Source organism: Hippopotamus amphibius, chromosome 9 (assembly GCF_030028045.1).
Source record: "Hippopotamus amphibius kiboko isolate mHipAmp2 chromosome 9, mHipAmp2.hap2, whole genome shotgun sequence".
NCBI lineage: Eukaryota > Metazoa > Chordata > Mammalia > Artiodactyla > Hippopotamidae > Hippopotamus > Hippopotamus amphibius.
In genome coordinates, this window is record NC_080194.1 from 114680611 (window position 1) to 114705387 (window position 24777).

The 24777-nt window shown below is 42.6% G+C and overlaps 1 protein-coding gene across 1 annotated transcript in view; it reads right to left on the reverse strand.

The window, feature by feature from the left end:
- The window catches only part of IL21R (interleukin 21 receptor), a 34178-nt gene extending 18920 nt beyond the window's left edge, over positions 1-15258 (reverse strand). Inside the window, exon 1 of the mRNA XM_057749693.1 lies at positions 14710-15258. The gene's annotated coding sequence lies outside the window, so the exon portion shown is untranslated. The remainder of the gene's footprint in view (positions 1-14709) is intronic.
- Between the last annotated feature and the right edge of the window lie 9519 nt (positions 15259-24777).

Consider the following 24777-nt stretch of genomic DNA (forward strand, 5'->3'; position numbering starts at 1 on the left):
TTTGTGTGTGAAGCACTCCGGCACAGTCCTGGATAGGATGGGGCCCTAAATTGGTGCTTAACCACTGGGCTCCAGTGCCTAGAAATGATTGCTGAGGTTGCGGTCATCAGACTAAAAGTTGGTCACATTTCAAGAGCGTCTGGGGATGTGGAGGAGACGGGGGAGGAAGTCAGATGGAAGCAGGTGCTGTGGAGAATACAAAGTGCTTAACTTCACAGTCAACAGGGAAATGCAAATGAAAACCACAATAACATGCCATTTAAATTTTATCAGATTAGTAAAAACTAAAAGTCTGACAACATCACATGGTGCTGAGGACACAGCGTAATGGGAACTCTCGTTTACGGCTAGTAGAAATGTAAATTAATACAACTAGTCTGGAAAATAGTTTGGTATCGTCTAATCAACTTGAACAAGCGTTTGCCCTAAGACCCAGCAATTTCCCTATGAAGTATACTACCAAGGAAACATTGGCACATGTGTACAAGAAGCATAGACAGAAATGTTTACAGCAGCATTGATTTTAATATTGAAAAACTGGAAATAACCTAAATATCCATAAGAGAGAGAATGGAAAGATAAACTATGGTGTAATCATGCAATGTGAAAATGAATCATAGTTTCACACAACAAAGCAAATGATTCTTACAGAAAAACAACAACAACCAAAAAACCAACCAAAAAAGCCACACAGCAAATGACTCTTTCTGGAGCAAAAGAAAAGTTAGAAAAGAACACAGGCATAATAACACTATCTGTGTCACACTTAACACCATGTAAAGCAGCTCTATATATTGTTTGGGTGAATATACACGTGTCCTCAATACATAGAGAAATCTAAGGGGATGAAAAACATCAAATTTTGAATAGTGTAGACAAGGAGGGGATGTGATGAGGTGAGGGTCCCCAGGGGTCTCAAGAGTTTGGTAAAATTGAGTGAAGCCACCATGGGTGTTGATTATATTTTTTCTTTATACCTTTTTGTATGTCCAAACTATTTCATAACATTTTAAATGTAAGTGAATCTTGGATTTATAAGATAAAATGTGGGGCATCCCTGGTAGCACAGGGGTTAAGAATCCACCTGCCAATGCAGGGGACATGGGTTCGAACCCTGGTCCAGGCAGACCCCACATGCTGTGGAGCAACTAAGCCCATGCGCCACAACTACTGAGGCTGTGCTCTGAAGCACACGAGCCACAGCTGTTGAGCCCATGTGCCACAACTACTGAAGCCCGAGCGTCTAGAGCCCATGCTCCGCAACAAGAGAGGTCACCGCAATGAGAAGCAGCATTCTGCAATGAAGAGTAGCTCCCACTCACAGCAGGTAGAGAAAGCCCATGTGCAGCAACAAAGACCAAACACAGCCAAAATAAATAAAATAAAATAAAATAAAAATAAATAAAAATTAAAAAAAAAAGATAAAATGTGAATAGAGACTTCCACTTCTGGCTATGATGGAGTAGCTGGTATTCGACTAACCCTCTTACTAAAAACAACTACTAAGCAGGAGGAAAAAAAAAACTACTAGAAAGCATGAGAAAGCAACCAAGTTAGATAGCACTTGAGAGGTCAGAGTGCCAGAGACAAGGAAAACGTGCTGAAATTCTGCATGCAAGTTCCCCTCAAATAATTTGCCAAGTCATTGCAAATGAGTTACAGTCCAAGAAACCTAGCAGAAAGCATCTGGTAACAGGCTATAAAGCTAAGAAGAGATTTTGTCAGTTTCACAATCGGACTTTAAGAAAGAATCAGAGTTTAAGAAAAATGGGCCCTGATAAACACCCAGTTATTCAAGAAAGGCTATACCTTGAGAATAAGAAAAAATCAGAAACAGTTCAGCCTGCACTGCATCAAGATGATCTGCCTATAGGCTATATGTCTGCTAGAAAAAAAAATTAAAAACTATCTGGAAAAACTTAGCTTCATCTAAAGCCTCCATACTTTTCATACACAATGCCCAGCATTGAATTAAATTGACAAGACAAACCAGAAAACAGTACCAAATGACCAAAAGCCAAGAGGAAAAAACCCAAAACAAAACCAGAAAGCAGATCAATAAGTGATTCAGCAAATGGCCTTATCAGACAGGATTTAAAATAACTATGATTAGTATGTTCAAGAATTCCACCAGAAATATGGCATCTGTTTAAAAGGAGAAATTCTAGAGCTGAAAAATGCAATAATTGAAATTTATAAGAATGTGATAGATGGATACAGCAACAGATTAGAAAATCAGAAGATAGGATTGGTGAACTGAAAGACTGGTAGAAAATAATCAGATTTAAGCATGCAGAGAAAAAATGTTTAAAAATACAGAAAAGAGCAAAAGAGACATATGAGACACTGTGAAAAGGTCTAACATAAATGTATTTGGAGTCAAGAAAAAGAGGAGAGAGAATAACTCAGAAGCAATAATAGAGATACTGGCTAAGAATTTTTCAAAACTAACAAGAAACTTTAAGCTACAGATTCAAAGAGTTCAGCAACCACCCCTCCCCTCCCCTCAAAACAAATACAAAGAAAACCACATCTAGGTACATCATAGAAAAACTATTTTAAAAATTAAAGACAAAAATATACTTAAAAATCCAACTTAGAATGTTATATGCAGCAAAAATATCCTTCAGAAAAAGAAGGCAAGCTCAATATGATAAAGGAATCTACTAAAATTCCATAGTTGACATCATACTTAATGATGAAAAACTGAAAGCTTTCTCTCTAAGATCAGAAACAAGACAAGGATGTCCACTCTCATGACTTTATTAAACAAGGATGGCCACTCTCATTGTACTGAATGCCTTGGTTCTAGCCAAGGGAATTAGGCAAGAAAAAGAAATATAAGGCATCCACATTGGAAAGAAAGAAGTAAAGCGCTTCTATTTGCAGATGATATGATCTTATATATACAGCAAACAAAGCAAACAACCAAACAAAAACTATTAGGACTAATTAGTGGACTTAGCAGGATTACAGGATACAAGATCAATATAAAAAATCAACCATATTTTAATAACCTAGGAATGCACAATCTGAAAATGAAATTTAAAAAGTAATTTCATTTACAATAATATAAAAAAAAAGAAATTTAACAAGAGTGCTAGATTGGTACACTAAAAACTACTGAACAAAATATTGTTGAAAGAATAACAAAAGATCTAAATAAATGGAAGGATATCCCATGTTCATGGATTGAAAGACTTAACATTGCTAAGATAACTCACCCCAAATGATCGACAGATTCAAAGCAATCCCTATCAAAATCCCTGCTGGTGCTTCTGCAGAAATTGACAAGCTGATCCTAAAATTCATATGGAGATATAAGTGGCCAGAAAAACAAAATAATCTTGAAAAAGAAGAACAACATTGGAGGACCCAGACTTCTCAATTTCAAAGCTTACTACAATGCTACATTAATCTACACAGTGTGGTACTGGCTTATTTATAGACAAATAGATCAATGGAATAAAACAGAATCCAGAGAAAAGGTCATATATTTACATTCAATTGATGTCTGACAAGGGTGCCAAGACAATTCACTGGGGAAAAGAATAGCCTTTAACTTAAGTGGTGCTCATACAACTGGATATCCACATGAAATAGAATGAAACTGGACTCCTATATCATACCATATACAAAAATCAACTCAAAATGGATCAAAGACCTAGTATGAAGAGGTAGAACTATTAAACTCTTAAAATATAGGTGTAAATCTTCAGAACCTTGTATTAGACAATGGTTTCTTAGACATGACACCAAAAGCACAAGCAATGAAAGGAAAATAGATATATATAACTAATCCAAATTTTAAAACGTTTGTGCTTCAAAAGACACTACCAAGAAAGTGAAAAGACAATATACAGAATGGGGAAAATATTTGCAAACTGCATATTTTTTAGTGATCAGAATATATAAAGAACCCTTAAGATCTAAAAGACAACCAAATTTTAAACCGTGGAAAAGATTTGAATAGACATTTTTCCAAGGTGATATACTAGTGACCAATAAACACATGAAAAGATGCTCATTGCCATTAGTCATTAGGGAAATGCAAATAAGGCCCACAGTGTGATACCACTTCACACCCACTAGATGGCTATTTTTAAAAATGGAAAATAAAAAATGTGGGTGAGGCTATAAGGGTGGAACCCTTTTATGCATTGCTAATGGGAATGTAAGATGGTGCAGCCACTATGCAAAACAGTTGTACAGTTTCTCAAAAAGTTAATATCATGTTACCACATGACCAAGCAATTTGACTCCTAGGTATATAGTGAAAGAATTAAAAACATATGTTCACAAAAAATCCCTTCTACACAAATGTTCATAGCAGCATTATTTATAATAACCCTAAATGGGAAGCAACTCAAATGTTCATCAACTGATGAGTGGACAAACAAATGTAGACTACACATACAATGGAATATTATCACCCCATAAAAATGAATCAAGTACTGATACATGTTACAACATGGATGAATCTTGAAAATTTATCTAAAGTAAAGAAGCCAGGCACAAAAAGCCACATATTGTATGATTCAATTTACATGAAGTGTCTGGAATTAGGCAGATCCATAGGCAGGTAGTAGATGAGTGGTTGTCAGGGGCTAGAGTTTTGGAGGGTGGGGGAATCGGGAGTGACCGCTGATGGCTATAGGATATTTGGGGAACAATAGAAGTGTTCTGCAGTTAGATAGTAGTGATGATTGCACAAATGTGTAAGTATACTATAAAAACTACTTAATTGTGCACCTCAAAAGAGTGAATTTTATGGTATGTGAATTAGATCTTAATCACAATTTTTTTTAATGAAGGCAAAATAAATCTTTATTTTTATACAAAAAAAAAAAAAGCCGAGAGAATTTGTCACCGGTAGACCTGCATCAGAAGACATACTGAAGTGAATTTGGGGGCAAAAGGAAAATAATCTCAGATGGAAAGCAACTTACTGTAGGAAGGAATGAAGAGCAATAGAATATTATAAATATAAATAATATTAATTGCCAAAAATAATAATGATAGTGTCTTAAGAAGCTTAAAATATACACAGAATTAAAATATGTTACCTAGATATTCCAAAGACAAGAAGGGGGGAATAAAGTGAAAGGTCACTGTGTTGTCTGGGAAGTGATAAAAGAACTAACATGAGGCAGACTCCAAACAAAAATCAATTATGCATGCTGTAATCTCCAAGAAAAACACTAAAAGAAAATACAACAAACTAATAGACAGGAAATAGAATAATAATTTTTAAGACTTTATTCATCTAAAAAATGGGACAAAGAAGAAGAAGAAGGATCAAAGAATAGATGGGGCAAAAGGAAAACAAATAGTAAGAAGGTACATTTAATCCCAAACACATCAGTGTTTTTATTAAATGTAAATGACCTAATCACTGAAATTAAAGATGTAAACTTGAAACCAACACTTTACATTAAAATAAAGTAAAATTATCGTTTAATCTCTCTCATAAATATACTTACAAAAATTCTAAAGAAAGTATTAACAAATCCAATCTGATGATATATACAAAAGTAAATTATACATCCTTATCACATGAGGTTTATTCCAAAAATACAAGGGTAGTTTGACATTTGAAAATCAGTAATCTATTTCACTACATTAACAGAATAAAGAAGAAATTTTATATGATAAGTTAACACTTTTTAATATGACATTTAATAGTTTGCAACACTCATTCATGATTTTTAAAATACTCCCAGGAATAGAAAGAACCCTCTTAACCTGAAAAGCAGCGCGGGCGCACACACACACACACACATACACACACACAACATACACAACTAACATCCCTAACGGCCAAATACGGAACACCTTATCCTCTAGGGCAAGAAAAAGACAAGAATGTCTTGTACTGGAGGTCCGAGTCAATGTAATAAGCAAGAAAAACAAATTTATAAATATTAGAAAGCTATAAGGATTGAAATGATATGATTGACTATCTTAAAAAGTCCAGATACTTAACAGATAAACTCTTAGACAATAAGTGTTAAACAAGGGCACTGAATTTGAGACTAATATAAAAAATATATTGTATTTCTAAATATCAACAAAGCTGACGAAGAAAAAGAGGAGTCAAATAACTAAAATCAGAAAAGAAAGATGAGACATTACAACTGATACCACAGAAGTAAAATGGATTATAAGATACAACTATGAGTAACCATACACCTACAAACTCAATAGTGTAGAAGAAATGGATACATTCCTAGAAGCAAACAAACTACCAAGACTGAATTGTAAAGAAATAGAAAATCTGAACAGACCTATAAGTAGGTTACAAAAGCAACAAAAGCAAAGATAGAGAAGTGGGACTATATCATAGTACAAAGCTTCTGCATTGCAAAGAAAACCATCAACAACATGAAAAGGCAACCTACTGAGTGGGAGAAAATATTTCAAAATCATATATCTGATAAGGGATTCATATGCAAAATATATAAAGAGCTCATACAATCTGATTTAAAAATGAGAAGAACTGAATAGTCATTTTTCCAAGGAGAACATAGAGATGGACAATAGGTACGTGCAAAAAAGCCTCAACATCATTAATCACCAGGGAAATGCAAATCAAAACCACAGTGAGATTTCACCTGACACCTGTTAGAATGGCTAATAATCAAAAAGACAAGAAGTAACAAGTGTTGGTGATGATATGAAGAAAAGGGACCACTTATGCACTGTTGGTGGCAATGTATTCAGTGCAGCCACTATGGAAAACAGTATGGAGATTCCTCAAAAAATTAAACATAGAACTACAACATGATCCAGCAATTCCACTTCTGGGTATATACCCAAAGGAAATGAAGTCACTATCTCAAAAAGATAATTGTACCACTATGTTCATTACAGCATTATTTACAATAACCAAGATATGGAAACAACCCAAGTGTCCTTCAATAGATGAATGGATGAAGAAGATGTGATCTATGCATACAATGCAACACTATTCAGCCATGAATATAATGAAATCTTGCCATTTGCGACAACATGGATGAACCCCGAGGGTATTATGCTACGTGAAATAAGTCAGACAGAGAAAGATAAGCACTGTATGATCTCTTACATGTAGAATCCAAAAATAACAATAATGATAAATAAGTTGATAGATACAGAGAACAAGTTGATGGCTGCCAGAAGAAAGGGGTGGGAGGTGAGTGAAATATGTGCAGGGCGTCAAAAGGTAAAAAGAAAAAATTATATGGTGCATTACTGAGCAAAAACAACAACAAAGAAGAAGCAAAAAAAAAAGGTTTTTTTAATGTATGTACTTGCAATGCATAAGCCCAGAGGGTCTTGTTCAGTGTAGTTCAATTTCATGAACAGCCTATCACTCCAGAAATTATAATGTTACACCAACATTGAGTATTGCATTTTATTCTAGCTTTACCTATGTCTTTTTGTTCAAAAAGTATGTCAAAAATACACACACACATGCTTTCAGCAATTTTATAGACTGAGTAATGCTGCAGAAACTAAAATATCCTGAAACTTGAATACAATGCATTTCTCTAGTAACAATGACACAGCTTATGAAAATACTCACTTTGAACTTTATATCACCATCACTGAAACTAGGGAGAATTTAAAATCATAAAATAAACTATCAATTATAGAGAGGAGATTAATTTTTTTTTGATTCAATGGGTTTCATTTTTGTTTTAGATGTTGGATAAGCAGCTGAACGACATGATGTACAGAGAGGATATTAATTTTAAATAACAATGTATGATTCTGATAAATTTACCTTTAGAAAGTAGAAAATTACATCAAGGAACTTTGTAGAAATCAACAGAGATGTGATTCAATATCAACCTTCAAATGCGCATTTTGACTTCTATTTTGAGAAGAGACAACTTTGTTTCATTTTAAGAAGTCATAAGCCGCACTGCAAAATTGATGTACTATTTTCCTTATTTAAAAAAATTTTTTAAGTATGGAGAAGTAGAGTATGTGGTAAACAAATCATGCCTCTTGTGTCCTGGTATCTTCCCAGATTGCTTATCAAGAGGGAAATAAATACTTGCACAATTACCTTATACATAAGCCTAAAATCTATAAAAATATGCACCAGGCAATATACGGAGGTGTCAGATAAATTGCCAAATGTTGATGAAGATAGCTGGGTTGATGAAATTAACTACCTTCATTAAATTGGGGTCTGTTTTATTGTTCTCAAAAAATGGGACAATAATAGGTCACACTATAATTTCATTTTTTTCTCCAATGGAAGTACCTTTTGAATTTAGAAAATTTTTCACCTGTAAAAGACACCAACAAAAAGACAAACTGAAAAAAAAAGGGAGAGAGAATGCAAAAGAAACTGAAATAGGGGATTATATCCATATATAGTTTCTTTCATGTAATTATATATTTTTATATATCAATAATTGTATATAAATGTACAATATATAAAATGATGCATATAATTATGTATAACATATATGTAGAGAATTCCTATAAAACAATTGTAAATAAATAACCCAGATCTCACTTTTTTTTTAAATGGACAAAAAGCTTAAGCAGATACTTCCTAAAAGAGGACATCCAAACAGGCACCAAGCATGTTAAAAACGCTTAAAATCATTACTTATCAAAGAAATGCAAATTTATATCCCAAAATGACAGCATTACACAGCCCAGAATGACTAAAATGAAAAAAAAAACCCAAACAATTCCAAATGCTAAAAGGATACAAAGTAATCAAAGCTCTCAATCTCTATTCAAGTTTCTCCTAGGAGTGTAAATTGGTACAACCACTTTGGAAAACTTCTGCTGAACAGGCACCCAACAATTCCATTTCTAGATTATGCACCAAAGAGCAAAATGTGCAGGTACACAAAGCAGACATGTACAGGAGTGCTCACAGCGGCATTATTTAGCTCCCCAAACTGGAAAGAACCCAAGTTCGTGGTTCCCCTGTATCTTCTTTCCCTCACTGATGATTCAAGAATGGGACTTGTTCGGATCCTCAAGTCGGTCATTATCTCCAATGTGACCCAGATGGGGGCTGGGGCTTGAAAGTGAAAGGTGAGGGGTGTGATAAAAGGAGAATGGCCTGTTTCCCATAGGGACCAAGAAGATGTGAGGTGGTTGAAGAGGGACTCCCCAGCGGTGCCAGAAACAAGAGCCAACAGGTCACCAGAAGGGGAAGTGTCAAGACTGAGGGACTTCCCAAGAGGGAACACAGCAGAAAGGGCTCCTAGTTTATCCCTGGTCTCCAAGGACTTCTGCCCACCTGCCTTCCTCCTGGCCTCCTCCCTGGACCTCCCTGCCTCCAGCTGTGGCCCCTCCAGCCCAGTCCTCCCTCCAACTATGTCTCTGTGTGGCTCCCCGTTGCCCTTCAGAGAAAGCCCCGAATTCCTTAGCCCAGCATTCAAAACATGTCAGGATCTGCCCCCCAACATTCTCTCTGCCCCCAGCCTTCATCCCGGACTCCAGGTGCTCCAAATCCCCGACATCTGGACATCTTCACAACATCCCCATTCATCTGGTTTCCACACCTTCGCACATGCTGTTTCAGCCACCGGAACCCTCTGCTCTCCCTGGCTATCTATCAGCTTCCTACTCAGTCTTCAAAAGCCAGTTCAAATGTCATCTCCTTTGTAATTCTTAGACCTCTCCAAGGCATGAGTCACTCCTTCCTCTGGGGTCCATCCTTCCATCAGAGCACACCGCTCGCTCATGGTGTTTTTGGCAACATTCTGAGCAATTTCAAAGCGGGAACCACGTGTTTCTTGGTGGCTGCTGAATGGCAGTGGCTAACCAGCACCTGACACATGTAGGTGCTCAAAGCATTCATTACATGAGTGACTAAATGCAAGAAAATGCTTTCTATCATAATGGATTTTGAAGTTTACCCTCAATGTTGAAATCCATGCAGACTGTACACTCCCAAGGTAAATCTTACACTTTTTGACTCCTCTTTCTTAAATTCAGTGCATTGAGAATCTTTATGCACTTGATAAGGATAAAAGCGTCAAAGCTCCAACTTCTTCTCCCCACCTCAGGGCCTTTGCACATGCCACTCCTTCTGCTTGGAACACTCTTCCCCCTGCTTCTTTGCTTTCTTATCCTCAGGTTTCAGCTACAATGTTGCCCCCTCAAAGAGGCAATCCACTCTGTCTGAAATGGGTCTCCCCAGCAGTTCTCTGGGCCACACATCCCTTTGTCTGTCTCCTTCTTGGCAACTGTAATATTGGGATTAGTTTAGTAAATGTTCCTGGTTTTGTTTTTATGACTTCTCTCCGTCCTGAGGCATAGGCTCCTAGAGGTTGGGAAATTTACCTATTTTGTTCACACGGCATCCCTATTTTGTTCACGCGGCATCCCTAGTGTGGAGAACGGGGCATGGAATATAACAGATACTTAACAAGGAGCTGAAGAATGGTGAATGAGTAACAGAGGCTTCAAATTGCTGTGTCCAGTCCTACAAGGAGCAGTCCCCATGGTGGCCCCCAAGAGGTCTTGGTTTATCCATCAACTTCATCACTGTCCCCAGGAACTTCCCCCCATCCAGGGCAACACCCTCAGCTCCCAGGGTCTGAGTGACCATGACCATTGTCATCAGATTAGTAGCAAGAAATTGTCATAGAGGGAAGGTGGGTTGCCCAGGGTCACGCAGCAAGTTCTTACCTAAGAGGAGTTCTCAGGCTGGGGAAGAACCAGCCTGGTGGCCCTGGATCAGAAAGGAGGCTCTGCCTCTAACTCACAGTGGGACCTTAGGCTCTTCTTTTCTCTGGACCTCGGTTTCCTCATCTGTAGAATGGGGGCAGTGGCCCTGGCCTGCCTGAGGGTGCTGGACACACTGTAGATGTGTGAGTAATGTGAGTTGTTTTTTACATATTTGGGGGGAGGGGGTGGTGGCAAAGGGTGGGTTGCAGGTGTCTGACAGGTGTGCCAAGACCCTGGGATGGCAGCTTAGTCAGTAGAAGCTGAACATGAAGGGAAAGGCCTGCCAGCCTGTGCCACCTCTGAGCCTGTGGAATCTCTTAGTCTGTCTCTCTCCCAGCCGGGCTGTGAATCCCTGTCCATGCAGCCTCTCCAAGCCTGACCAGCCTTTCCCTACTGCAACTTCTCCAGCCTGTGCAACCTCTCCCAGCTGAGATGCATGCCCCACTCCCAGCAAGCTCTCCCTGCCTGTGCCATCTCTATTTGCGCACCACTGTGCTAGGCAACCAGACTGTGCCACCTCCCTCAGCTCCTGCAGCCACACCTCACCTCAGCCCCATTTCCCCCACCCGACCGGGAGGAGCTGGTTGTAAGACAGAGAGAAAAGGATGCTTTGAACCATGGCTGCTTGAGGTCACGAGGTGGGGGGAGGGGGCGGGCTGGCAACCTACCCTTTACCCCATCCTTGCCCAGCAAGCCCCCACCAGTCTGTGCTGGCCCTGGCCAAAGTAGACTGGGGTCACTGATTCATACTGGAGAACGTGTGCAAGCCCTTGTCCCAGGCTACATCATCAAGCCCTCTTGGCAGATGAGGAAATAGAGGCCCAGAGAGGCCCAGAGCCTTGCCCAGGGTCACACAGGGAGGAGAGACCAAGCAGGGAGCCAGCCTGGAGCATTTGCACCGCCCCCCCCGCCTTGGCTTCGGGACAATTTGAGTGGCCAGATCCTTCCGGGGGGCTGTGAGGACCAGCAGGCTGGGGCTCTTTTGCAGGTGTCCTGGCCATCGGGGGGCCCTCAGAGGGGCCCCTGCCCACACCCCGGGGAATATTCTCAGGTTGTTTCAGAGGTTCCAAGTTTACTCAGAGGTCTCATTTGAGCTGTCGTAAAAAGTCCCTTTGGCCAGGCGCCAGGGCAAGGAGTGGGGGCGGTGGCACCTGTGAGCCATGAACTGGGGGTGGGGCTCCTCCCAGCTCCCCTCTTCCCCTGCCCGTCCAGGCTGGGGTGCAGTGGAGGCCAGGGAAGGGAAAAGCGGCTGGGGAAGGGGCTGTGATGCGGGGGAAGACCGCTCCTCCTTGAGGAAGTGCTTGCTCCCTTCACTTCACAGCTTTCTTCCCTCTGCTTGTACATGACTCCCTGGGTGACCCTAGAAAAGCTCCACCCCTCTCAGAGCCTCAGTTTCCCTATCTGAGAAAGGGGAGAGTAGAACTGTCATAAGAACTATCATTTATTGAGGGCTGGGTATATGCCAGAAGCTATACCAAGTGTCCTGGATAATAACCAGACAATTATTACCAGTGATATTTAAAGTAAAATGTAGGGCTTCCTAGGTGGCGCAGTGGTTAAGAATCCGCCTGCCAATGCAGAGGTCATGGGTTCGATCCCAGCTCCAGGAAGATCCCACATGCCATGGAGCAACTAAGCCCGTGTGCCAAAAAAAAAAAATAAAGTAAAATGTAGTAGCTACTATTTCTCGTGAGCTGCTGCTAAGCTCTTTCCCCTCAAAATGGCACACAGCGTCTGCACACCACCAAATCCCCAGGACCTAGGACAGTGCTCAATAAATACACGTTGAATGAAACCTCATAGCAAACCAAGATAGGTGTTCTTATTTCCATATAACAGATAAGGAAACCAAAGGTTCAGAGAGGTTAAGTGACTTACTCCAGGTCACACAGGTACTAAGTGATGGAGCTGGGACTTGAACCCAGGTTTGACCATTTCCAAAGCCCCAAATCACAATCCGTAGTGTGTGGGTGAGCCAGATCCAGGGACCCTGGCTGACTGGGGAGACTTCCCAGCTGTGTGGAGAAGCCAAGCCATCATTCTGGGCTGCCACGGTTCTGAAGGCACTGGCTCACCTCGTTGGGAGGGAGGATGCCCTTTATTCCTTTCTTTCATTCATTTATTTTTCAGGCCCCAGAGCGGTCCTGATGCTGCGGAGAAGCCGGCCCCTCCCAAAGCTTCTGGTGGCCTGCTTTACTTGTTCCATCTTCTCTTGGACTGGCCCCCTCCTCCAGCAAGCCCCCTCTCTCTGCCCATAAGCCCCTTTGGGCTCCAATCCCCACCTCCAACCCCCTTCTCTTCCTCAATGTGCAGCACCTGGGGTGCATCCTTCGTCTTGCTCACCTGCCTCTCCTGGTCGCGGGTTTTGGCCACCTCCTAACACAAGGGCTTTTAGTTTCCTCCACTGTGGGGCTGTAAGGATCCAGACTCCCCGCCTGGTGTGAGGCAAGCAGGGCCAGGCCTTCTGCTGAACCCACCACAGGGAACAGGTTATCAGGGCTCCTCCTCTGGGGTCTGACTGGCCCCCTGATCCAATGCGCCTTCTCAGAAGGTGCCCCAGGACTATGACTCTTGCTTTTTTGTTATCCTGTCCAGCAGGTTGTCACAAACCCAGCTCTGCATCTTAGTCACAGCTGATGTGGGGCAAACTTCTCCACACTGAACGTCAGTCTCCTCATCTGTGAAATGGGGCTGAATGAGGCCACCAGCCTCACCTGGTGTTGTGAGGATGATGGGAGAGCTTCAGGCGCCTGTAGCATGCTGAGCACCAGGCCCTGGAGGACCAGAACCCAGGGGGCTGAGGGAGGCAGGACTACAGCCCCCTGGGTTCCCGAGTATGTCCCTGCACCTTCCATGGCTGTTGGAAACTGGCCTTTCTTCCCCATGGGCTCCAGCCTCCCCACGATGCCAATTCCCTTCCTGGGCAGGCCCCCAGCTGACAACTTTTATATTTTCATTCCCTCAAATCCTCACAACCAGCCCTACGAGGACAGAGCTGCCATTCTCCCCATTTCACAGACGAGAAAACCGAGGCTCCACGAGGCTAGAAGAAGCAGAGAAACTTGCCCAACTTCACCCAGCCAGGAAGCCACATGGCTGGATTTTGAACCCGCCAGGTTTTCCCCACTCTACCATGTGCTTCTAAAACCCCCGCATGTTCCCCCAGGGGAAAACAGACGTCCTCCCAGGGAGGAGCCCCTGACTTTTTAATGCCCCCCTTGCCCTGGGTCCTCTGCGTCCTAAGTTCCCCTCCAGGCGTTTACTTACCCTCTCCTCTGACAGGAGCCTGTCTGCCTGTTCCTTCCATTCCCCTTTCTTCCCCAAGTCAGAATTCAACCCATCCTTCAAGGCTTAGCCTCCCCGCGTCTCCTCACTCCCCTCTCCTCCGCACACAAAGAACCGATGTGCCTCTCACCATCGGCCATCCCCTGTGTTTTCATGAGAAAGATGCGGAGACAGTATGTTGAGGGCAGGACCAGCCTCTGAGTCACCTGCCCACCCTGCTACGTACGGGTTGAGTCACCTTGGGAAAATCACTCTACCTCTCAGAGCCTCAGTTTTTATCTGTGAAATGCGCACACCAACCCATCTTAAAGGATTGAGGTGAAATAAAGGAGATAAAACACAGAACCTGGTACAAAGCGGGGATGCCTCCCCACTTCCCCACGTGGACCCTGACACACTCGTGCCCACCCCTGTCCGGCTCAGCTGCCCAGAATCATGGCGACTGTCACATCATGTTCAGTCTGGAACCAGCTTTCCCTCCCCAGCCTCTGCCTTTTGGAGGCTGGTTTCCACAAGCTCACGGGGTCACCTCAGCCATGCCTCTGCCTCCAAGTCCCTGGGGCCCCCTGCAGACCCACAGAAAGGCACTCCAGTCATCCTGAGCTGGGCTTAACAAGAGATTCCAGCCCAACTTCTGCTGGCCTCACTGTCCCCAGGTGGACCCCCGCACATCCTCCAGGGCAAAGAACCCCTCCCCCACCCCCAAAGCGGTGGCTAGAGGTGAGTTACCTGCTGTTCTACTTCTTTCTCAGAAATCCATTCTCTCTGTGCTCCGCGCAATCCAGTGGGCTCCCAGGGGGTGGCAGCTGGGCTCGGCGTGGGGGATGGGGGTCTGGGAGAACAGGCAGGGGACTGCGGTGGGAGGTTGCAACCCGCCCCGCGTGCCCGACCAGTCGGCACACAACCTGTCACCCAGACGGATGCCAGCTGGCCTCCGGGCAGGCGGGCCACGCAGAGGCAAAGGCAACCATCAATCACATCCCGAAGAGGTCACACACGACAGAAGACAGAGGTTGTGGGGCAGGGACCAGTCAGCTGCACTGGGGATAGACAGACAGCAGACCGGCAGGCAGACACCCGGGAGAAGTCAAGCAAAGAGGTAGCTAGCCAGCCGGGCAGACAGACAGACAGCCAACGAGGCAGACAGCCAGCCAGCCAGCCAGCCAGGCAGACAGGCAGGCAGGCAGGCAGGCAGGCAGACAGACAGCCTTGTGGCTGTCAGTCACACTCAGGGAGAAGCAGGCAGACAGTGGGACTCTGAGCCCTTCGGCAGAGAGAAGCCAGTGCGTCCCGCCAGAGGCGGTGCCTGCCATCCCAGCCCCACCGCGTGCGTAGGGTGGGGGGGGAAGGGGAGGATGTGGTGAGCCGCTCCCCAGGCCCCGCCCACAGAGCAGCCGGCTCCTCCCCCAGGGTGTGAGAAAGAGGTGGGAGGGGGCCCGGCTCCAGGACAAGGCCCACTGCTCACCAAAGGTCGCCTGCTAGGAAGACATCTGGGGCCACGAGGGTGACATCTGCCTCCTGTGGACGGGTGACATCACCTCCACAGGCCTCACAGTCTTGACCTTTAAGGCGGGCAGGGGGGCGGTGAGCCGCGACTTCTCACAGATGTGGAAACTGAGGTTCCGAAGGTGCGGAGATGGCATAGCAAGACCTGGGAGGTCTCCGGGGGTCTCAGCTCAGAGAGAAACGTGGGAGCCCAAGAGACCTGCCCAAGGTCTCATGGAAAGGCGGAGGCCCCTCTTCTGGAGTGCACACTGGCCGGCTTCACTCATGCGCACTACCTGCCTGGCCCAGCAGGGATCTGAGTTCTGGACCCCCTCCCAGACTCTCTGCCCTCGTTTCCTTTGAATCCGGCTTCCTGCTGCAGTGCTGCAGAGAGCAGGGTGCTGTCTCCGTGCCCTTGAAATCCTTTGGGCATATCACATCGCCCCTCTGAATGCCTTGCTTTGCCCATCTGTCAAATGGGGAGACCTAGCCATTAGCCATTAACACATGGGAACTCAAGAAGAAAACAGAGAAGAGAAATTCTCAAGAGAATCTTTGTCCTATGAGAGGGTCAGATGTCTCTGGCAGACATTTATGAAACCTGGGGACAAAGTTCAAGTTCACACCCAGCAGCCTCGAAAGAAGAGCAAGAGAGCCGGTGCTATCACAACTACTACCATTAGTATCATGCATTTTTTAGGCACCAGGTGATCTCATTTATTCCACAAACCCTGTGAGGCAAATAAATAAGATTATGTGTATTTATTTTACACTGGGATAAACCAAGGCTCAGAGGGGTGACATGTCACACCAGCGAAGAAGTGTCATAGCTGGGATTTGAACCTGGGTGTATCAGATTCCTAAGCCTGCACCAGGCTGTGGAAAACGGGCCCAAACATTTCATCCTCGAAATGTTACCAGGATGGTTTTGTGCTGTTTTGATGACACAGGTTGGCTCAAACACACATGCCGTCTCTCCCCAGCTGACTCATTTTTGGGAAACAATTTGCAGTTAAGCCACATGACCACTCCAGAGAAAAAGAGAAAGCATCTTGTTATTTATTCTATTTTTTTTTTTTCTAGCTATTTTTGAGGAACTTGGTGCAAATTCCCCTGTGGCCGATTCAAAAGATGTTTGCCCTAAAGAGATTCTCTTCCTTACAACCGAAGTATATTATATTCTCTGGAGTACATATCTTGAGAGGAAGCCAGCTTTTCTTTGTCTTTCTCTTGATCTTCAGGGTGAGTTTTCTGATATGGTGGATGAAAGATCAAGAGGAGTACTTAAAAAAATTGTTTTTAAAAGAGCTAATATTTGCTGAAAGCTGATTCTGTGCCAGGGTTTTAAGGGCTTTAAAGATGTATCACCTCACTCAAACCTCAGAATAACGTGAGAAGGTAATTATTCTTACCATCACCGGTGTCATCCTTATTTTACAGATAAGGAAACCAAAGCTCAGGGAGGTTAAGTGACTTGTCCAAGGTCACACAGTGCTGGTGGGGTTGGGATTTGAACTCAGCCGTTTGGCCTCCTGAGCTTACTTTCTTTTTTTTTTGGCTGCATTGGATCTTTGCTGCGGGCAAGCTTTCTCTAGTTGTGGCAGGTGAGGACTACTCTTCGTTGCTGTGCGCAGACTTTTCACTGAGCTGGCTTCTCTTGTTACGGAGCACAGGCTCTAGGTGCCTGGGCTTCAGTAGTTCTGGCTCACAGGCTCTAGAGCACAGGTTCAGTAGTTGTGGCGCACAGACTTAGTTGCTCTGCAGCATGTGGAATCTTCCCAGATCAGGCATCGAACCTGTGTCCCCTGCATTGGCAGGCAGATTCTTAACCACTGCGCCACCAGGGAAGTCTGGAGTTTACATTCTTGATCACACACTACACTGCTTCTGGATGTATGTTAACCCAGAGATATTCAGTCCCTCCTCCTGCCCTCCCTCCCAACTGTCTGCCTTGCTCCCTCCCCTTCTTTTCTCCACTCACTCATTCACCCACTTACCCACTCAGCCATTCCTCTCCCCACCCACCCAACCATCCATTCTCTCCTTCTGGCCTTCTACCTGCCAACACTGAGCATGCCCTTGGCTAAGGACTGGGAATACTCTCCAGAACTACCCAAGAGTGGCAGCCCTCATGGAGCCTGTATTCTGGTGGGGAGAGACAGACAAAAAGAAGTCATGGACAAACTAAATGCAAATTATACTGTCATAGAAAACTGATGAGAGGTCTAGGTAGTGACACAGAGGGGACACCCTGGATGGTAAGAAATTCCCCAGCCATAGGGGAAGCTTTTAGGCAGAAGGACCTGTAGGTGCAAAGGCACTGAGGTAGGAAGGAACGTGGCTTGCTCCAGGAAGTTGGGAACAGTGTGGGGAATAGAGTGAGCAAGCAAAAGGATGCTAGGAGGCAGAGTCACGGAAGTCCCACATCCTGCACACCACCCGGGACCTTGCCGGATGGGGTGAAGAAGGTAGATTTAGCTCCAAGGGAAATTGGAAATCGTCTGAGGTTTCATCAGAGGACGGGCTTCATCCAACTTACACTGTCAAAAGAGTGTTCCCGCCATGACTTAGGGAGTGGGGGAGACGCAGCAGGGGCCACTTAACACTCTGTGTTTAAAAAGTTGATGCTTTTGGAGGTGGAAAGTTAACAACCGCCATGTCTGTCTTTTGGGGTGAACCTGAGTCCCCTCAGAAATAGATCTGTGTTGAGGGAAGGGTCCCCTCTGGGTCAGTGCCTGTCTCATGAGCGTGGCCCCGGAGGTCTCAGAAGAGGGTGAAATAAGATCTCTCAACACCCTCCCAACACCCTTGAGTATTTAAAGCTGGTCAATGGGGAGGAAGTGGTTAAATTTGCATTTCAGCCAAGGGGCCTACTGGGGAAAAAAATAATTGAGACAACCCCTCCTTCAACCCATTTCCTCTTTTTTATTTTTATTTTAGCAGTTTTATTGAGGTATAATTTTCATAGCGTAACATTCAGCCATTTAAGTGTACCAGCCAATGATTTGTAGTAAGTTTACTGAGTTTTGCAGCCATCACCACCATCCAATTATCTGAACATTTCCAAAGAAGTCCCTTGGTGCTGTTTGCAGTCAACCCCATTCCCACTCCCAGCCCTAGTAGTCTCCTTTCTGTCTCTACTGATTTTCCTTTTTCTTTTCTGAGTGTTCCTTATAAATTGAATCATGCATGTGGTCTTTTGTGCCTGGTTTCTTTTACTTCGCATAATGTGTGTGAGTTTCTTCTGTGTTGTAGCATGTACCGCGTTCACTTTTATCAGCGAATAATACTCCATGGCATGGATATGCCACATGTGGTCTATCCATTCATTGGCTGGTGGAAGTTGGATTGTGTTCACTTCATCTTTATTATGAGTAATACTGCTATGAACATTTCCATGCAAATCTATATGCAGACATGCACTTCAAATCTTGTGGGTACATACCCAGGAGTGGATTACTGGGTCATATGCTAATTCTATGTTTAACTTATTGAAGAGGTGACAAACGGTTTTCCACAGCAGCTGCACCATGTTACATTACCACTGATGTAAAATTTCTAATTTCTTCACATCCTTACCAACACTTACTATTTTCCTTTAATTTTTTTTAACTATAGCCATCTTAGTGGGTATAAAGTGGTACCTCATTGTGGTTTTGCTTTGCATTTCCCTAATGGTTAATGATGTTGAACATCTTTTCGTGTGCTTGGTAGTCATTTATACACCTGCTTCGGAGAAATGTCTATTTAAGTCCTTTGCCCATTTTTAGATTGGGTTGTGCTATAGGCTGTCTGTTCCCCCGCAAAATCATATGTGGAAATTCTACCCCTCAAATGTAATGGTATTAGAAGGTGGGGCCTCTGAGAGATGATTATGTCATGAGGGCAGAGCCATCATGAGTGGGAATAGTGCCCTGATAAATAAGACACTAGGAAGATAAGTTGCTCCTTCTGCCATGAGAGGACACAACAGTCTATAAACAAGGAAGTGGGCCCTGTCAAATCTGCTGGTACCTTGATGTTGGACTTCCCAGTCTCCAGAGATGTGAGAAGTAAATTCTGTTGTTTATAAGCCACCTAGTCTACTGGATTTTGTTACAGCAGCACAAACAGACTAAGACAGATTGTTTGTCATTTTGTTGTTGAGTCGTAAGAGCTCTTTATATATTCTGTATACTAGACCCTTATCAGATATATGATTTGCAAATATTTTTCTCTCCTTCTGTGGTCACCTTTTCACCTTCTTATAGTTTTTAATGTTGATGAAGTACAATTTATCTCTTTTTTCTTTCATTGCCCATGCTTTTGGTGTCAAGAATCTATCATCAAATCTAAGGACATGAAGATTTATCCTTATAGCTTCCTCTAAGAGTTTTAGTTTGTTAGCTCTTATATTTAAGTCTCTAATCCATTTTCTATTAATTTTTGTATATGGTGTGAGGTAAGGGTCCAACTTCATTCTTTTGTATGTAGATATCCAGTTGTCCCAGCACCTGCTTGTTGAAGAGACTATTTTTCCCCATTGAATCATCTTAGCATCCTTGTCAAAAATCACTGTCCAGGGACTTCCCTGGTGACGCAGTGGTTAAGAATCCTCCTGCCAATGCAGGGGATACACATCCGATCCCTGGTCCGGGAAGATCCCAGGTGCCACAGAGCAACAAAGGCTGTGTGCCACAACTACTGAAGCCCATGCACCTAGAGCCCGTGCTCCACAACAAGAGAAGCCACCGCAATGAGAAGCCTGAGCACTGCAAGGAAGAGTAGCCCCTGCTCGGTGCAACCAGAGAAAGCCTGAGCTCAACAATGAAGACCCAACACAGCCAATAAATAAAGAAACAAATAAATTAAAAAAAATCACTGTCCATACATGCATGGATTTATTTCCAGACTCTTGATTCAATTCCATTGATCTCTATTTCTCTCCTTATACCAGTATCATACTGCTTTGATTACTGCAGATTTGTAGTAAGTTCTGAAATTGGGAGTTGGAGCCGTCCAGGTTTGCTGCTCTTTTTAAAGATTGTTTTGGCTATTCTGGGTCCATGCACTTTCATATGAATTTTAGGATCAACTTTTCCATTTCTGAAAGAACAAAAGGCTATTGGGATTTTGACAGGGATGGCACTGAATCTGGAGGTTGTTTTGAGGAAAAGTGCCATCTTAACAATGTTAATTCTTCCATTGCATGAACATGGGATGCTTTTTCATTTACTTAGATCTTTTATTTCTTCCAGCCATGTTTTGTAGTTTCCAGTGTGTAAGTCTTTCACCTCCTTCATTAAATCTATTCCTAAGTACACTATTATTTTTGATACTATTATATATGGAATTGTTTTCTTGATTTCCTTTTTGGATTATTCATTGTTAGTGTATAGAAACACAGCTAACTTTTATGTTAATCTTGCACCCTGCCATTTTGCTTAATTTGTTTATTAGCTCTAATAATTTCTTCATAAATTCTTAAGGATTTTCTAGATATAGTATTATGTCATCTACAAATAGAGGTATTTTACCTCTTCCTTTCCAGTTTCTTTTTATCTCTTTTTCTTACTGAATTGCTCTGGCAAAAACTTTCAGTACAACTTTCAATAGCAGTGGTGACAGCAGACATCCTTGCTTCTGATCTTAGGGGGAAAGCTTTTAGTCTATCACTCATTATGCGTGATGTTAACTGTGGGTTTTTCACATATGGCCTTTACGATATTAAGGGATTTCCATTCGATTCCTAGTTTGCTAAGTGTTTTTGTCATGAAAGGGTATTGAATTTTATCAAGTACTTTTTTTTTGTATCAGTTGAGATGATCCTGTGGGCTTTTCCTTCACTGTATTAATGTGGTGTACTACATTGATTAATTTTATGTTGAACCACCCTTGAATTCCTGGGAAAACCCTACTTGGTCATGGTGCCTAATCCTCTTAACATGCTGTAGGATTCAGTTTGCTGGTATTTTGTTGAGGATTTTACATCTATATTCATAAAAGATATTGGCACATAATGTAGTTTTCTTTTCTTCTGCTGTTTTTATCTGGCTTTGGTATTATAGAATGACTTAGGAAGTATTTCCTCCTCTTCTGTTTTGTGGAAGAGCTTGAGAAGGATTGATGTTAATTCTTCCTTAAATGTTTGGTAAAATGTATCAGTGAAGCATTTCTGGCTCTGGACTTTTCTTGGTTAGGAGGTTTTTGACTACTGACTCAACTCTTTCTTGTATATCTGTTTAGATTTTCTATTTTTTTTGTGTGTGTGTCAGTTTTGGTAATTTATGTCTTTTTAGGAATCTTTCCATTTCTGAATGGATAATTAGGTTACCTAATTTTTGACATACAATTGTTTATTCTCTTACAATCATTTTTAATTCTGTAAGATCGGTAATAATGGCCTCATTTCCATTTCTAATTTTAGTCTGTTGCATCTTCTCTTTTTTGCTTAGTTCAGCTAAAGGTGTGTCAGTTTTGTTGATCTTTTCAAAGAAACAGCTCTTGGTTTTGTTGATCCTGTTGACTGTTTTTCTATACTTTGTTTCATTTGTCTGCACTTTAATCTTTTTTATTTCCTTCCTCTGCCAGCTTTGGGTTGAATTTGCTCTTCTTTTTCTAGTTCCTTAAGGTGCACAGTTAGGTTACTGACTTGTAGTAACAAATGATGGAGGCCATTCAAATATTCTTTCTGACCCTTTCTCTCCTCTCCTTCTAGGACTCTTATAATACATATATTGGGATACTTAATGGGTTCCACAAGTCTGTTAGGCTCTGTTCATTTTTCTTCACTTTATTTTTCTTCATGCACCTCAAACTGGATAATTTCAATTTGCCTATCTTCAAGTCACTGATTCTTTGTTCTGCCTGCTTCAAATCTGATGTTGAACCCCTCTGGTAAATTTCTCATTTCAGTATTTACTTTTTGGCTCCAGGATTTCTATTTGGTTCCTTTTTATAATTTCTATCTTGTTATTAATATTCTCTATTTGTCCATAGATCATTCTGGTTTCCCTTAGTTCTTCATCTGTGGTTCCCTTTAGCATTTTGTGCATATTAAAGACACCAGATTTAAAATCTTTATCTAGTAAGTCCAATGTTTGGACTTTCTCAGGGACCGTTTCTGTCAATTTCTTTTTTTGTTTATTTTTTCCTTGCGAATGGGCCATGCGTTCCTGTGTCTTTTATGTCTTACTGTTATGTTGAAAAGTGGACATGTTGGATATTGTGTTGTGATAACTCTGGAAGTTAGATGCTCCTCTGACCCTCTGTCCCAATGGGGTTTGCTTTTGTTGTTTGTTTTGGCTACAGCCGTCATTTGTTTAGTGACTTTTCCGATCTATTTTTGCAAATACTGTATTCCTTGTTGTTGTATGTTCACTGAAGTCTCTGTTCCATTATCTCAGTAGTCTGCCAGTGATCTGATAGAGATTTCCTTAAATACCTGGAGCCGAAATGAATAAGGCACAACAGGACCAAAAATACTTTCTCAATCGTTAAAGACCGGCTCTGAGCTGGGACACTTCTTCAAGGCTTAGCCAGGCTACTGGCTACTACAACTGCATGTTAGCTTTCACCTCAGCTTTTCTCCTGCTTGTGAAGAACCCAAAGATCAGCCAGAGGTGCACACCTAGGGTCCTCTCAGATCTTTTTTGTGCAAGCATTCAGCCCTGGGCATATGCATTGCTCTCCGGGTTCCCTAGTATATATGGAAGCCTTTCAAATCTTTGTATTTTCCTTTTCAGCCTCCTCCTTCCCAGGCTTTTTGGTCTGTCTGCTGCCTGCCCTGTCCATCACCTCTTTTTTTTAAAATTAATTAATTAATTAATTTCATTGGCTGTGTTGGGTCTTCATCACTGCACATGGGCTTTCTCTAGTTGCGGTGAGCAGGGGCTACTCTTCATTGTGGTGCACGGGCTCCTCGTTGCAGTGGCCTCTCTTGTTGCTGAGCACGAGCTCTAGGTGCATGGGCTTCAGTAGTTGTGGCACATGGGCTCAATAGTTGTGGCTCACAGGCTCTAGAGCACAGGCTCAATAGTTGTGGTGCATGGGGCTTAGTTGCTCCGCGGCATGTGGGATCTTCCTGGGGCGGGGATCGAACCTGTGTTTCCTGCATTGGCAGGCAGATTCTTAACCACTGCACCATCTAAGAAGTCCCTATCACCTCTTCCCCTGGTTGGGCAGTATATGACTTTAAATTATTTCAACAGACACTGCCTAGGAAGCAGCTCCAGTCTTGAAAGAGTTTCAAGGGGGCAAAACAAAGTCAAATACCTGAGGCAGTCCTTCAAGAAGCTACCAGACAGATCAAAAGGTACAACACAATTCTTTGAGAACGAAGTCTGTATTGCTCTTTCTTGTTACAGCAAATTACATCAAAAATGCAGAACTGAGCTGGGGAATAGGAAATGGTAAACAGATAAGCAAAAATGCCACAACACATTCTTAGCAAATATGAAGAGTCTCTTTCTTCATCAAGCAGTCCCCTGGTTGCTTTACAGTTTTGATTTGATTCCAGGGGAAAAAAAATGATTCTGACAGTTTAATGCTTGCTTCAGTGGAGAGACTGATCCTTGAAACTGTCTACATTTTAAAGTTTATTAAAGTGCCAATTCACCAAGTTTTTTCTTTTGTGGATTGCACTTTTGGTGCCATACCTAAGAACACTGTGCCTAGCTCAAGGTAACAAAAATTTTCTTTATGTTTTCCACTAAAAGTTTCATTGTTTTAGTTCTTTTTTTTCCCATTTTTAAACATTCCTCTTTTTTTCCCTAAGTATTTATTTACTTATTTACTTGGCTGTATTGGGTCTTAGTTGTGGCACGCGGGATCTTCGTTGTGGCATGCAGGATCTTTTGCTGCAGTGCGCAAGCTCCTCTCTAGTTGTGGTGTGCGGGCTCAGTAGTTGCAGCACATGGGCTCTCTAGTTGTGGCTTGCAGGCTTAGTTGCCCCGCGGCATGCGGGATCCCAGTTGCCCAATCAGGGATCGGACCTGTGTCCCCTGCAATGGAGGCAGACCCTTAACCTCTGTACCACCAGGGAAGTCCCTGTTTTAGTTCTTATGTTTAGTACTACGGTTCATTTTGAGTTAATGTTTGTGTACAGTGTGAGATTATGATTAAATTTATCTTTTTGCATGTGGTTATTCAATTGTCCCAGCAGAGTATATTAAAAAGATTATCCTTTACCCCTGTCATTACCTTGACACCTATTTTGGAAATTAATTGACTATAAATATATGGGTTTATTTCTGGACTCTACTCGGTTCCACTGCTTTATGTCTGTCTATGTGCCAATACCACACTGTCTTGATTACAGTAGTTTTGTAGTAA